This window comes from Lynx canadensis, chromosome A2 (assembly GCF_007474595.2).
Source record: "Lynx canadensis isolate LIC74 chromosome A2, mLynCan4.pri.v2, whole genome shotgun sequence".
NCBI lineage: Eukaryota > Metazoa > Chordata > Mammalia > Carnivora > Felidae > Lynx > Lynx canadensis.
Genome location: NC_044304.2, coordinates 69,857,270 through 69,873,387, shown reverse-complemented (window position 1 = coordinate 69,873,387; position 16,118 = coordinate 69,857,270). Strand labels below are relative to the sequence as shown.

At 48.9% G+C, this 16,118-nt stretch overlaps 1 long non-coding RNA gene across 1 annotated transcript; it reads left to right on the top strand.

The window, feature by feature from the left end:
• Window positions 1-2,354: 2,354 nt before the first annotated feature.
• Window positions 2,355-15,023, top strand: LOC115508712. Its single transcript, XR_003967090.1, has 3 exons — window positions 2,355-2,439; window positions 7,218-7,384; window positions 14,245-15,023. It is a non-coding gene; the product is annotated as an uncharacterized LOC115508712 (long non-coding RNA).
• The last annotated feature ends 1,095 nt before the right edge of the window (window positions 15,024-16,118 follow it).

Here is a 16,118-nt window from a genome sequence, read left to right as displayed (position 1 = left end):
AAAGCCTTTACTCCCTTGGTGCTTGGTGGTTGGCCTGCTGTGCTATGTAAGGTAAAGGGGAGCCAGCTTGCCTGACTGACCTGGACGATTGAGTTTTCTTCATTCTGAGAAGCAGAAAGTTAGCACATGGGCAACATGAATGGGAGGGGGTCAGCACTAGAAGAGCCCTTGCCAGGATGGAGGGAGCCAAATCCTTGTTCCAGAATCCTGAGCAAGAGCCAGCAGAACCCAACAGCTACAGGTCAAACACTGCTGCCTCACTCAACTGATTGAAAAAGGGGGAGGGATACCCAAAGCCATAATTCACTGGTTCCTATGGAAAAAAATGCAGGCTTCTTGCTGACAGGGCTCCCAGATGTAGTCCTTCAGAGGCTTCTTTTGTCCTAAGCCCACAGGCATTTCTTATTCTGGATATAACTTGGTTGAGAGGAGACTGCACTGGGTACTTCATTCTCAACATTCTCCAAATCTCATGCGTGATGAAGAACTCTCGCAGTCTGTGTCTCCATCTCCACCACTTAACCCTTTTTGTGAAGAAACATTCTGCATATAATTTATTCAGAGCCAGTTTCTCAGAGCAATGTCCTCTTGTTTCAGCTTGGGAATTTGGTGGTATCTTTGTGATGTTGATATAGGTATTGCTTTGGGTCCTTCTTAATTTCATTTTATAATTATGTGGCCACCCCAAACCTAAGGTGTGTAAAGATGCCCACGGAGAATCCTTGAGGGTAGTTTAAGCCAGTGTTTAGGGGAGGATCCTGCATCCTGGGTGGGACAAGAGGAAGGGATGTTAGAGATATCTCCTTCCTCAATTAGACCTGTGCCCATTTGAATGGAGAACTTTGGCCTTGTAGTCATTCCTCTCCCATTGCTGCTTTTCTAACTTGCTCTCTGTTCACACAGAAAGACAATGTGGCTGTCTATACCCAGCCATGTTCCAAGGATTGGAAGTCAGTTTCAGTCAGTTCCTGAGCCAGTGGAGGACTCTCAGAGTCTGATGTCTCGGAGAACAACTGACCCTCATGTCCTCAAACTCTTCTTGCTTAGCGGGCTATTATAGGAATAGTGAATAACTGCTCTTCTTTTGAATCAAGGGATTCCCTGGAATCCTTTCAGAGCCAGTGTCTCAGAGTCATATCTTTTCCTATTAAGCAGGGAGTCTGGAACAATTTTGGTGAGTGTGCAATAGGTTTGGTCACAGGGGCTTTGGGAGTTGTGTTTCAGAATTTGTAGACATCACCAGGCCTAGAGCATTTGCAGGTGCCCACTGGAAAATGCTTGTGTGTTGGCTAAGCCAGAGGTTTTAGGAAGGGAACCATCCTACTATCTGCATCAAGACTTAATTAAGAAAGATATCTCCTTTGCAGATGGATGCTATTCTCTTTGGAGATGAAGAACTTTGGCACTGCTTGTACTCATACACATCCCATTGCTGATTTTCTAGCTAGGTCTCAGTTCATGTTCCAGGACCATAGGGCTGTTATTAACACAGCCATGACTATATGAATGGTGCCAGGTTCCCAGTCAGTTTCTGTAAACTGAAGGTTCTCTGGGTCTAATATCTAAGAGGAAACCTGGCCCTTCTGTCCCTGAGCACATGGTGTTGCTTAGCTGGCTAGTGTATGCACAAGCATCACTATCCAGTTGCCCTCCCTCCCCTCACTAATATAGATCCATTCATTTTGAAGAACAGGCAGTTTTCACGTGGGCATGATGCTCCAAGATCTGATCACCACATAAAGTCCCCTTGGATGGAATCCTGTACCATGTACTGCTTCCAAACACTTACCCATCGGCTGGGAGTACATCCCTGCTACAGCTGTATCACCACTGCCCCTATGTCCTGATGACAAGGATAGAGCACATAAGTAGAACCAGGTCTTTCCCTCTGATTCTGAAAAACAAAATCGGAAGGCTTCTTGATGACAGGGCTTTCAGGTGGAACTTATACATGGCACTGTTGGCCAAATCCTGCTGGCGTTTCTCTTTCCTGAGTCAGTCAGTGAACTGGGGAAGACTGTGCTAGTCACATAACTTCCTATATTATCTCATTCTTATCTCTGATGCAGACTTCTTGGATTCCCTCTATGTGTTTTCACCCCTTTGCTCTATTTTAGTGCTGAGCCCATGCTGGGGTCCATTCCATGTGATTCTCTTACTGTCATATCCTGGGCTCTCCACTGGGGTTCTGGTCCATTTATTGTGACTGTGGCATATGTTGTCCCAAAGGGCCCCAGGGTCTTTACAGGATAGACTTCCCTATATGCTTGTTCATCTCTGCATGAGTCTCAAACTCAGGTTTCTGGGCAAGTAGGCCTATGTTTTTCTTTTTGTTTTGCCATGAACAGATCCTCAGAGCCTCTTGGGTTTTGAAACATCTTGAAAAGACAAGAATAACTATAAAATGGGAAGGTGTTACAGTGTCTGAATGATGCTCAGGTCAGTATCTATTTATTTTAAACCAGTGCAACCTTAGTAATATGGGAATAGACAAAGCAACCCTGTTCTAGTTCGTTCCTCTGCATTTCTCCAGGCATACTGCACACTGGCCAGCATCTTGACTAAGTATCTCCTCACATAGTTTATTCCTGGTCCTCTTACACATCACAACATGCATATCCATTTCATGTGAGGGTAAACATGTGAAAGCACTTTAATCCTCCAAATGTGGGCTGGGAGAGGTGAACTGGTAAGGAGGCAAACACTAAGTGTTGCTCTAATGGGTTCCACCCTATCTGCCAGGCCCTGCCTTCTGCCACTGTCCTTGGGGCTGTTGTGGAACTAGTCCTGCCAGCCAGAACTATCACTGTTGTTACTGTTGAGTATGTTGAAGGAGGACAGTACTGCATAGGCCAATGCCATGGCTGCCACACCATGACCACAGAGTGGCTTTGCTGGGCCACTGAGGCTGCTATGGAACTGCCTGATGCACAGGGTTGTTCATGCCTTGGCACCTGATGCAGAAACCTCATTGTGGTGGTGACCTGCACCCACCACTGATGCCTGTGGTCCTGCTGACCCCTCTGTGCCCCCAGATGGAAGGTAAATCCAAGTCTGAATAAGTGCAAGTGCTGCCATTAGCAGTGGCTGGGCTGCCTTGCTTGCTTGCCAGTGGAAGTGGGCTGCCCACTTCCAACATGCACAGGCTTGTGTGAAAATCTATGCCTGGGCGCCAGTTGAGTTAGTGACAGCTCCAACACTCCTAAGTCTAAACAGGTACATAGTTAGACATAGAACCATGGAAAGCAAGTGTCCATTATGAGGGCCAATATTTCCAATGGGAATGGGAACAATCTGGAAAGGGGATGTGTAACTTCATGTCCCCTCAGCCAAGAAAGGAGGCCAGCTCCCTTCCCAGTCCTCTGGCCTAGTCGAAGTGCAAATGTTCCAACCTGGGCTCTTCCATTTCCCTAGGCATCTGAATGCCTGAATGGTTTTGACACCAACTTCCCAGGGGCCCTGTTACCAAACCTATTGCACAGTCACAAGGATGGGACTAGGATCCCCAACTGAACACCAATTTGCCAGGCTACGTTTACTCGGACTTGTGCAGGGATGACTCGTTCTTGCACTGCTGCAGGATATATTAACGTTTCCTCAGCACAGCCTTGTCAGACCCTCCCCTGGTGGAGCTCAGGACCCAGTTGTTGCACCTTGAATTTTTCTATGGAGTCCTTGCTCATGTCATTCCCATTTTTGTTTCATGTTCTTTCCATCTTCCTGGCTAGACCTTGAACTCCTAGAGGGAAGACGTGGCTGCCTTAGCAGCACTGGCACTATGTGAATGCTCAGATGCTCATTCCCAGTGGCTGACTGAAGAGGTAAGGGGATCCATCCCACCATTTAGCAGCTCAGTCATCGTAGCCTAATTTACATGGGTCATTTTTCAATACTTATTTTATCGTATATTTGTTCACTCCAGTATAGTCATAATTTTGGGTGTGAAATCACACTCCAAGATCAAGAGTCTCATGCCCTACTGACTGAAAGAACCAATTTTAATGGAAATAGACTGATTTCTAAGTTATCTTGCAGGTTAACATTTTGTACATATATTAGGTTATGCTGAATTACAAGAGAACGTGCCACATTTCAAAAGCATGTCCCCATAGATTTCCTCACATGACGGTGCTGGGTGTGTGTTTAGATTGGAGACTAAAGTCCTTCAAGTGGTCATTGAGGAACCCAGAGTTCCTCCATTTTACCCTTCTCCCTCCCGAGGATATCAGGTACTTGCACAACCAGCAGCACAAGGGGCGATAAAGGGGAAAGAGAACAAGGAAATGCACCTGGGAGCATGTTATCAGCCTGGTCTAGAGTGCCTAAAATATCCCTTTTCACTCATTCCTTGTTTTAAAGGCAAGGAAGTTTTAAGTAATGATCTGTGCGAAACTATGTCCCACAAAACATAGAAAATGCATCCCTAGATATGCACCAGAAAACATACAAAGGTAATTCCTGAGCTGAAGGAAAATTTTCTCCCTCCGGGACACATTGTATGAAGGAAATAAGAAGAGTAAACATCTATGTGTGTGTTTGTGTGTGATTTCTACATATTAATGAATATGACGTTTTATCACTATCTCTGAATATCTTTAAGAAGTGAAGGATCATTGGGGCGCCTGGGTGGCGCAGTCGGTTAAGCGTCCGACTTCAGCCAGGTCACGATCTCGCGGTCCGTGAGTTCGAGCCCCGCGTCAGGCTCTGGGCTGATGGCTCAGAGCCTGGAGCCTGTTTCCAATTCTGTGTCTCCCTCTCTCTCTGCCCCTCCCCCATTCATGCTCTGTCTCTCTCTGTCCCAAAAATAAATAAAAACATTGAAAAAAAATTTAAAAAAAAAAGAAGTGAAGGATCATTGACTTTTAAATAGAAGAATTAGTAAAACAATAGGTTAAAAATCATAATTTGTGAGATTACAGACATATAGTATTAAGATATATGACAGTATTGGGGCTCCAGGGTGGCTCAGTGGGTTGAGCATCTGCCTTCATCTCAGATCATGATCTCACAGTTCGTGGGTTCGAGCCCTGCATCGGGCTCTGTGCTGACAGCCTGTTTCCGATTCTGTGTCTCCCTCTCTCTCTGCCCCTCCCCCACTCACGCTTTGTCTCCCTCTGTCTCAAAAATACATAACCATTAAAAAACATTTAAAGAAATTCCATTAAGATCTAGGCCAGTAGGAATTAAACGACTGGTGGTTGAGAAATCAATGAAGTGCCTCTTAAGATTGATTGTTTTCAAGTACGAAAACTCTCATAAACCACATGACTGCAAGTAGTATAGTGTAAATATTGAAACTGCAGCCCAGTTAGCCAGTTAAATGGAAAGAATTCTACGTATCTGTGTTCACTTACACTTCACCACCCCACTCTTTCTTTCTGGTGAGGTCATGATCTCTCGGTAGTGAGAATGCTGAGAGAGGAAGTTGGAAGGAGCCCCCTTGTGTCTGGGTGCTGGTGACATGGAGGGAGCTATTGTGGGCCTCCATGTTTTCCTAGGTGTCCACGGTCCAGGAATATTACAGCCCTCCCTAATTCCCCTGCACAAACCGGGCTAGGAGAGGAAGTTCTGGCTGCCGCAACTTCCTGTGAGATGTGGCCTGAGATCTCGACAGAGTTGACCTAAGATCTCATGAGATTTGCCCCTCAAACTCATGACATCTGTCAACAGGACAGAGTTGGCCGTTTGCTCTGAGATTAGAAGAAACACAGAGTGCCCTCAAGGTTCCACAGCCTGGGAGAATCAACGAGGGCTTATTGTGTGTCCGGGGGAGCCAGGTGCTGTGCGCTTTCCTTTCCCCCGCACCTCCTCACCTCCTGTTTCAATCCCCTCTAGCTTCACAGAAAGCAAGGGCCACCAGGCCAAGTCTTCCCTATTTTAGTGGTGGTTGTTACCCTGGCTGCTCTTGGAACGCTGGATGAGTTGGAAAGGATGAGCCAGGGACCTCATATCCTTTGGGTGGTGGCCTTGGGTTGTTTGTGGGACCCTGGGTGTTGGTAGCAGTCCACAAAGCAGGAGTGTCCCAACCCTGCCTATTTACACTGCACAAAGGTGACTACACTAAGGAGTTGTCGTGCCTGCCCCCTTCTGGCTATATTTGGCCTGACATCTCGTGAGATTTGGCCTGGGGATCTCACAAGATTTGTCAACCGAGCAGAGGTGGCTGCATCTTTTTGAGTCACGACAGACACAGACTGCGCTAAGAGTCCATGGCCTAGGACAGCACTCAGGGATACTTTTTCTGTGTTCACATGAGTCCATTTCTGGGCACTGTGCTTCACCCCACTCCTCCTCCTCTGCTGTGTCTTGTGCCTCTAGTTTACTGGGAATAATGGGTCAATCTGGTCCAGCAGCCCCTGTTTCTGTGGCCAGGTGTTTCACCCACCACATCTAGGGTGCTGAGACAGACAGGAAATACGAACACGACCCCTCGTGTCTTGATGCTGGTGACATGGCAGGGTCTACTGTGGGACCACAGGTTTTCCAAGGTGTCCCCAACCCAGGCAGAGCACAAGTCGACTTCTTTATCCTGCACAAAAGAGGTTAGACTACCTAGTTCCCGCTCCTGCCAAGTTCCCAGGAGGTTGGAAAAGATCTTGCCAAATTTGGCCATGGATCTCATGAGATCTGCCCCGAGATCACGGGAGACTTGTCAACAGGGACAAGGTGGCTGTGTTCTCTGGCGGCAAGAGAGACACAGAATGCCCTCAAGTTCCTGCACCCTGGGAGGTGCAATGGCAGGCTGCCTGTGTGCTCAGAAGAGGCGGCTCCTGTGCACTTTGTTTCTCTCTGCACCTCCTGACCTCCTGTTTGCATCACCTCTCATTTAGCATGAACAATATGCAGTCCAGCTGTTACAGCACATACTCGACACCCAGGAAGAGCCAAGCCACACTCATTCAGGCAATGAGAAAACACTGTTTATGGGGCAACGTTGCCGGCCCAGTGGAGTTCCCTCCAAAGGCTGAGCCCCGCACCTCGGCCTTTGCCTCCTTTTCCGGCGGTGATGTCAGGGGCTTGAGAGACAAAAGAAAAATGGGAGGGGGTACTTATCAGTGGTGTGCTGTACGGGTAGTTGGTGGAGGCAAGAGGCAAAGAAGATCACAGAAGCTATTAGAAAGCATGGGGAGTATCCAGCCTCAGTCATCAGGCTGGCCCCTTTTATCTTTTTTTTTTTCCCTAGGTTTTCTTCTCACAGTCATTCTTTCCTATTTCAGTAGTCCATGTTACCGCCACTGCTCCTAGAATGCTGAGAGGCTTGGGGAGTACTGGTGAGACACCTCGGGACACTTTGGTGGTGGTGCCTGGAGACATTTGTGGAAGTCCAGGAGTTCCTAGGTGTCCCCAATTCATGAATGTCCCTGTCCTGCACAAACCAGACTAGGTGAGTGAGTTCCCACTCCTGCTGAGTTCCTGTGAGATTTGTCCCAAGATCTCCTGAGAGGTGCAGTTAGATCTCGCATGATCTGGCCTTATATCTCACGAGAATTGTCCCTAGATCACGGGATACTTGTGACCAGGGGACTGTGGCTTCGTTTTACAGACTCAGGATAGATAGACACAGACTATGCTCAAATGTCCAATGTCTGGGACAGCTCTCAGGTAGCCTCTTAGTGTGATCACAGAAGCCACTTTCTGTGCATGTTGTTTCTCCCTTCCCCTCCTGCCATCAGGTTTCTCTGTCCTGTAGTTCGGTGTGACAAATGGGCCTCCCGTCCATTTGTTCTTACTTCATTGGTCCGTGTTTAGCTGTAGTGTACCTTAAGGCTGGGAGCGGCAGAAAGTACGAGCGAGGCCATTTGTGTGAATTGCTTCTGGTGTCTGTTGGCTTTTGTACACCCCTGGATGTCGCAGCAGTCCCCATGCAGAAATGGCCCAGCCCTGGCGGTGTGCCTTGCAGGTACAGCCAAGACCAGGAAGTTCCTCCTGCTGCCAATTTCCTGTGAGATGTGACTCAAGATCTGGTGAGCTTTGGACACACGTGTTCTGAGATATGACCTTAGATCTCGAGATTTTCCCTTCATCAAGCGCTAGTGGTCACCAGGGAAGAGTGGCTGTGAATTCAGGGGCAGGACGACACAGACTGCCCTGAAATGTCCAAAGCCTGGGAAAGTTCTCAGGGACTCGGTTCGTGTGCTCATGGCCAGTTCCTATGTGCGTTGTCTCTCCATACTCCTCCTACATTCTGGTTTGTGTCCCCTGTATTTGTGTGTGGAAAATGGGCTGTCTGGTTCATCCCTTCCTATGTCTTGGTCTGCATCTCACCCTCCTGCACCTAGGACACTGAAAGGCTGGGGGTATGAGCCAGGCACCTGATGTGGAAGTGCTGGTGGCATCTTTGAGCTTTGGTGCAACCACAGTTGTTCTTAGCGGTCCTCAATCCAGGAATGTCCCAGACCTGCCAGCATACCCTGTGTGCATCAGGCAAGGCTAGGAGTTCCTGTTTCTGCTGACTTCCTGGAGATTTGGCCAAATTTGTTGCAAGAGTTGACCTTAGTTCCCTCGAGATTTCCCCCTAGATCATGGGAGATTTGTCAACAGGGAATCGTGACTCCTTTTGAGGAGGGCAGGACATGTGATCCTCTCAATCTATGGAGAAGAAGGAATTAACAAAAGACAGCATTCTTTCTCAAATGGAAACCCTCAATAAATTAGGAACAGAAGAAACATCCCTCAACATCCCAAAGACCATGTGTGAAAGACCCACAGCGAATATCATCCTCAATGGGGAAAAACTGATAGCCTTTTCTGGGCTTGAGTTGATTTTCTTGCAGAGTCCAGAAGGAATATCTCCAGTGCTTGCTCCCTGAGTCTCACAACTCATGTTAAAACCTGGAGTAAACGTCTCTGATTGGGACTGGCTGGCATCTTAGCTCTTAGGGAAACTAAGAAACCTGGTATGTGAACATTCAGGTTTCAAAATGTGGGAAATTCCTCATACATGCAAAGGGATTTCAGACACTGAATGGACAGGATATGACAAAAGATCCTCCAATGCCCAACACCATGTAGACAGCCTTGTGGAGAACATTCTAAACCCAGTGCCAATCGCTCCCCAACCCTCTCCCAAACACACACCCGTGCACAATACAACTCAGACATTGATACTGCCCAGAGCATAGGGTCAGGGCATAGAATCCTTAGTGTGGATGGTTGATTCAACCTTCAGTATTATTTAAATTATTTATAATGAAACTTGAAAACTTTTAAAGTTCACATTTCTCGGAATAGAGCAATTATTCTAAAGCCATGGTACCAAATAGGCATTAGAGCGTGTTTTCAATCATCTGTATCCATCAATCACCACTCTAGGAGCCTCCTACTATTGTAACAGATTCCCACAAACTTACTTGCTTAAAACCACACCAACTAATTGTTACGCTCTGGACATGAAAAGTCCACAGTGAGTCTCCCGGCACTAAAGTCAACATGGCAGCAGGACTGAATTTCTTTCTCTGGACTCCATGGAAGAATCTGTTTGTTGTCCCTTCCAGCCTTTAGAGGATGCCCACCTTTTTCTCTTGGAGCCCGTGCCATCTCCAAAGCCGGCCATGTCTGATCAGTTACTCTCACATCACATGATCTTTTTTTTTTTTTTTAATTTTTTTTTTTCAACGTTTATTTATTTTTGGGACAGAGAGAGACAGAGCATGAACGGGGGAGGGGCAGAGAGAGAGGGAGACACAGAATCGGAAACAGGCTCCAGGCTCTGAGCCATCAGCCCAGAGCCTGACGCGGGGCTCGAACTCACGGACCGCGAGATCGTGACCTGGCTGAAGTCGGACGCTTAACCGACTGCGCCACCCAGGCGCCCCTCACATCACATGATCTTGACACTGACTCTCCCTCTTTCACTGACATGGACCCTTGTGATTACATTGGCCCCTCCAGGCTAATCTCCCCAGCTCAAATTCCTTCATCTTATCACAGCTACAAAGTCTCTATCACCGTGTAAAGTAGCGTATTCCCAAACTCATGGGGTGAGCATGTGGACATTTGTGGGAAGCTCTAGTCTACCATAGCTACTACCCCCATCAGTGAACACACCTCTAAAGCATGCCAATCAATGCAATCTCCTCATTCCTTAAATCAGCACATTACCACCCGTCAGTCTACTGCTTTTGAGAGCCAACCTGTCAGCAGCTGACACCAACTCATGTATGTCCCCGACATCCACCATTTCCAGAACTCCACACTTCCCAAAAATTCTACATAAGATCAGCAGTGTGGCCAGTTCAGAGAGACCGTGAGTGACTGACAGGGCTTGCCCTTCCTGAAGGAAGCAATACATTCAGCTCTGTGTTTGCTGCTGCAGAAATTATGAGCAGAGCTTGTCATTTTTCAAACTATTTCAGTATGACATGTATACATTTCCCAGAACATAACTGAATGAAAGGGAAAAGGGAAAGAAAGACTGTGCACGTGCCAGTGTTGAGGCATTTGAATTGGGGAGAGAGAAGAAGGAACCCTGTGGTGGGAGGAATCTGAGGATCCAGTGCCTTGAAGGTTCTCAGGGATAAGAGCTGTGTGCTGCAAGCAGATTTCATGGGGGAACAGGGCTGGAGGAGTGTGTGTGGATTGACTGTGTCCTGTTAAAAAGTCACACATTGAACTCTAATGCCTAATGTAACTCTAATGTGACTGACTTTGCAGAAAGGCCTTTACAGAAGATATAAGGTTAAATGAAGTTAGGGGCATGGGGCCCTTGATCCAATAGGTTTAATGTCCCCAAAACAGTGAGCTTGAGCTCCCCACCTCCCACCCGTGCACAAGCACCCGGAAAAGGACACGTGAGACCACAGGGCAAAGAGGGCCCTGTGTGAGGATGGGAACAGAGCTCTCAATGACACCTGAATTGGTGAGAACTTCCCATTTTGATCTTAGATTTCCAGCCTCCAGAATTGTGACAAACAGATGTCTGGTAAACCCAGACATGGTGTTCTGTGGTATTCTGTGAAGGTAGCCTAAGCTGATTAAGGCGGGTGACACTCGGGCATCGGCCTCAGCAGCTTATCCTACCTGGGAATTTCCAGAATCTAACTCAGTTTTGTCTATGTTCCGGAACTGGCACTCACAATCCACTTCCCCCCTGTGAAGAATGATCTGTGAATTTACTTTTTTTCAGCTAGCTCCATGCCCAGTGTGGGGCTTGAACTCACTGACCCCAAGATCAAGATTCACATGCTCTACCAATGGAGCCAGCCAGGTGTGACTGACCTGTGACTTGTCACATGGTTGATGATTTCATAGCACAATTTCTTACATGTAGGAATGACCTAGACCGAAGATCTTCTTGGATTTTCTTGTCATCCAGTTTGACCTCAAATATCAACCTAGAATGACCTGGGAAATCTAGGTCCAGATTCTGCAGGGTGACTCCTTGACCCCACATGGCATGCTCTTCCTTTTCTCTTGGGAAATTTCTGTGCTTCTGACTCTCCAGAACCACAAGACACGTATTTGACTGCTGTGGAGAGAGCTGGGCTTAGTCTTGGGGAGACACAGTTGAAAAGGAAAGAATCCCCAGAATCAGGGTATGTTGTGGTGTATGGAATTATAGAGGATGTTCCTGTGGGAGGAACAGAAGCTGAGGATGAGAGCCCCTCTCCCACTCCGCTTTTCGGCGGGCCCAAACCTTCCTTTTGTGGGAGCAGCAGATGAGGCACTTCCAGCAATAGTCAAAAACCATCATAATAATTTATAGAAGCAAGGATTCCGTGCAGCCTCTAGATTTGAAGGCCTGGAGGCTCTTACATAGATGGCAAGCCAGCACAGCAGTAGAGGACCTCAAAGTCCGAGAAGTGTGAGTTCACCAAGTGGATAAGGAGCCCTTTGCAGATAGGTGGAGTGTGCTTAGTGGAAGTAATCTTGCAAACGAAAACTCAGGTGGGAAGAACATGCACAGGCCAACGGCACCACGGCCTGAGGGAGAAGACAGTCTGTGCCAGCACAGGTGTATCTGCACATGGCCACCAGCTCCATTTGGGCAGGCACAGGTACTCTGCTCATCTAGGTTTGCCTGGCTCCACCTTGAAATCGTCTTTCACACAGGCCAACACAGGAAAGGCTGTGTCAGCGTGAGGGGAAGATGAGGGAAAACTTTGCACCAGCAAGAGAAGCACTCATTTTTCTCCCTGTTTGATCAGATCCTGGGGAGCTCAGCATTCATGGCCACCTGCCCCCCGACCCTTCCCCCGCAGGCCTGGGCACGACAGGCTTTAGGCCACTGTTGGGGGAAGGGTGACCAAAAGTCAGGAAGCCCTGGGCATTCAGGATGACACCTGCCTGCAAAATCTCCACGCACTGAACATCTGGGTTCCTGCTTCTACACTGTGGGTTCCGAGAGCAGGACCACGGTGCCCCTCGTAGCCTCTTGGGGGAGGTGCACAAGGATCCCAGGATTGAGGCAAGGGCAGGTCCAAAGGATACCATCCCACCTTCCCCTTTAGGCCCAGCTGAGAGTTGACAGCAGGAGGTGAACAGGGTTCCAGGCACACCTCATTCTTCCCTTGAGTTCCTCCACGACTGCACCTTGGATGAGATTTGTGCAATCCAAATCAGCCTTTGGAGGGAACAAAGCCATGTCTTGAAAACAAAGCCAAACAACTATTCTGAAGACACTAGAAGCATCTGGGCAATTTTATGGTCATCAGCAGAGCACTTCTGGGGTCTGATTTGCCTATGTCTTGATTGCGCCTCTAGGTACTGTCTTACTTTTCCACATATGTACATATACATATAAATATGTATATGTATATATTTACATAATTAATTGCTCTAGTAACGAACCCTCTACCTTCATTGCCCTCTTTTAGCTTCTCTTGGTCTTTTTTCTTGCTACCATTCTCCTTTCAGCATGGATTGGGTAATTATTATGGCTGAACGGCCAGAATCTTTGTCCCTTTCATAGGCTTCATGGGGTAGTGCATCTTCGTGAGATCTGCGAGATCATTTTGCTGTCCATTTGTGTGGTATTTGTGGTGTACTCTCCTATGATCCTGTTGCCAAAGATTGATTCTAGAGCTGCTTTCGTTAAGTGGGCTGGGTTGTTGGTACACTACTAAGAAAGAATGAGTTCAGCGGTAAGTATATTTTGTCATGAAGCCTTTGGCTTGCCTCCTATGTCTTCCCATTATGTCTTACTTGAACATTCAGGACACTCTGTTCTATAGGTGTGTTCTGACTGGCTCTATCAGAACCCTACTGTGGACCTTGTCATATGCAGATAAGATAAGCCAAGAGAGTCACATTGAGTTTTCAGTGGCATTAAAATCTTTTGACAAGGGCTTCTGGTAACCCACAAATCCTCACAACAGTTGTGGAGATGTGTAATGTAATGTATATATTTTTCAAACTGTAAATGGGGTACCTAGGTGGTTCAGTCCGTTGAGTGTTTGACCTTGGCTCAGGTGGTGATCTTGCGGTTTGTGTGTTGGAGCAACTGAGTTGGGTACTGTGCTGGGCCTGGAGCATGCTTCAGATTCTGTGTCTCCCTCTCTCTCTGCCCCTCCCCTGTTCGTGCTCTGTCCATCTGTCTGTCTCTCTCAAAAATAAAACGTTAAAAAAAAACCCTGAAATTGAGGTCAATGTATTTATTGTAATTCTATTTCACATTAGCATTCTTTATCTCATCTAGTTAAACTTGTCAACATCTGTTTGGGTGGTGTCTCAGTCCTTTCGGCCTGCTCTAACAAAATCGAACACAGAAATTTCTTTCTTATGGCTCTGAGGGCCAGGAAGTCTAAGATCAAGGCCCCAGCATGGTTGAGTCCTATGAGGGCCATCTTCTTGATTCATAGCCAAACACCTTAGGGCTGTGTCCTCACTTGGTAGAAGGAGCAAGGGGTCTCTGTGGCATCTCTTTTACAAGAGCACTAATCCCATTCATGAGGACCTTATGATCTAATTAACTTCCAGAGGCCCACCCGCTAATACCATCACATCAGGCATCAGGATTCCAACATATGGATTTTGAGGGGAAATGAACATATGGATGTTAGCAGATGATGACATGACCATGTGTTGTAGAATCTCCACTTTGTGTGCCTTGGCTGGGAGTCTTTGAGGAAATTACTGAAGCTCTCATTGACTCAGTTGATTCACTTGTAAAAGGAGAAGTGCCTTAGTGTTGTGGGAGGCCATGGGAAAGTCCCCCACTTGAACCTTAACTCTTTGTGTTGGCTGGATCAACAGATTGTGAACTTGGCTCTAAGCAGGCCCTCTGGCGTGTTGATTTCTTAACAGATGCACAGTGGCTCTGAGGGGATGAAGACTTGGCAGTCTAGTCAGCGACTAACCTGGATGCTGCAGGTTCCTGAAAGTACCACATGATCTCTGCTTGTTTCCCTCCTCTCTTCCTTTGCCATTTGAACTCCCACCATACGTGAAGAGACTCAGGTGATTGATGTCTGAGAACAGGATGCTGACTGTTCCCTCAGGTAAGAGTTAAGTGCCAGACCTGGGCAAACCATTTTGAGTACCTCCTAGCTCATGTATTTTGATTGCCTCTTTGTGGAGTGTGAACCTCTTAGACCTTAACCTAGAGACCTTGGTGCAGAAAAGCTTAGCAGATGGAGGGGAAAATGGAAACAGAGTTGGATATAGATGTTAGCCTCAGGGGAAAGAATGTGGTTTGCGTTGGGAAATGAGGAGGTGGGTAAAGGGAAGGTGCAGATATATATCAGGTGGCCGGCCCTCCTGCCATCTCACTCCCTCTCTCTCCATAGTAAAGAAACATGAACAAATATTAACAGAACGTTCCCCAGGGCAGGTGCTGGCCCCGGTCACAGCCATTCATTCGCTTTGTAATTAACTCGAGGGTGTTACTTTAGCATTATTGAGTATTTGAGTATTATTATTTGAGGAGCACTGGGTTCATGTACAGCCACCTCCCTGGGAAACCAGCTTTGCAAAAGCTTCCTGTGTCTCCTTGGGGGTGACAGGGAGGTGTCCACCTTGGGAGGAGACACCTGCCAGTCCCTGTCCCAGTGGCCTGGTATCTGGAGCCCTCTGCCTGGCTCCTGGCTGTCATGCTGGCGGGCAGTCGGTGAGAGCATCTGGTGGGCACAGGGAGGTGCGGTGGTGCAGACCCTGGCGCCCAGGAGCTGTGCCCCCTGCGAGGGGGTGGGGGTGGGGGTGGGGGTGGGGGGATGGGGCGGCTTGGATCCTGGGCCCAAGCAGGTGTGCGGGAGCGCGCCACGAGTGCGCGCATGCGCGTGGGCCAGGGCCAGAGCCCGGTGAGGGACACAGCTGAGGCTGCAGCGGTGCTGTGAGTTGGCTCCCAGCCCGCCTGCCGCCCCAAGCCCCCAAGTGTCTGGGCCAGCCAGGGACCGACGGCCGGCTCAGCCCCCGACCGGGGACATGCTGCTGCCTGGCGCCTGCGACGCGGTAGCCACGGCATTGGCGGTAGGGGTAGCGGTAGTGCAGGCGGGAGCGCTCGCGGGAGCACGGGCGGAGCCCCGCGTGGAGAAGACTGGGGGCCAGGAGCCTCCAGCCTCGGAGGGTGGCGGCCCCGCTGCTCCCGCTGCTCCTGGAGCCAGAGGCCGGGGCGCGGGACGCGCTTCCCGGGCGCCTCGGTCTTTGGCCGCGCTGGTGGAGTGCCAGCACTGGCAGGGGCAGAGCGCGATGCGATGCCCCCGCCCCGGCGCCCCCGAAAGACCATCTGGGAGAAGCCTAAAGGTGGAGCAGCTGAGACCCACAGCCTCCCTCCAGGACCTGCCTCAGTCGCGGTGCTGCCAAGGTAGGGACCCTAGCGACAAGGTCGCACGTGGCCTTCCCCCCTGCCCCTCTCTGTCTTCCACTTCCATGAGCACCCCCCCCCCCCCCCGGCGCTCCGGGCTTCTTCTTGGGCTCCTTTGCGGCTGTGGTCTGGAGGCCTCAGGAGTGGGCTTTCTGGGTTGGACCCTGGTTCCCTGGAGGAGGAGGGCCCCAGATCGAGTAAGGGGTTAGGCTCAGGCGGTGGGGAGTGGCTCAGGTCGAGAGGGGGGGCGCCCTGAGTGCCCATGGAGGTCTGACTGGGTTGGTGGTTGGTGGGTGGAGGTGGGAACGAAGAAAGGAACGAAGGAACGATCGAAGGAAGGAAAGCGTGGGCCTGCGGTTGTGGGAAAGTGTCAAGGCAG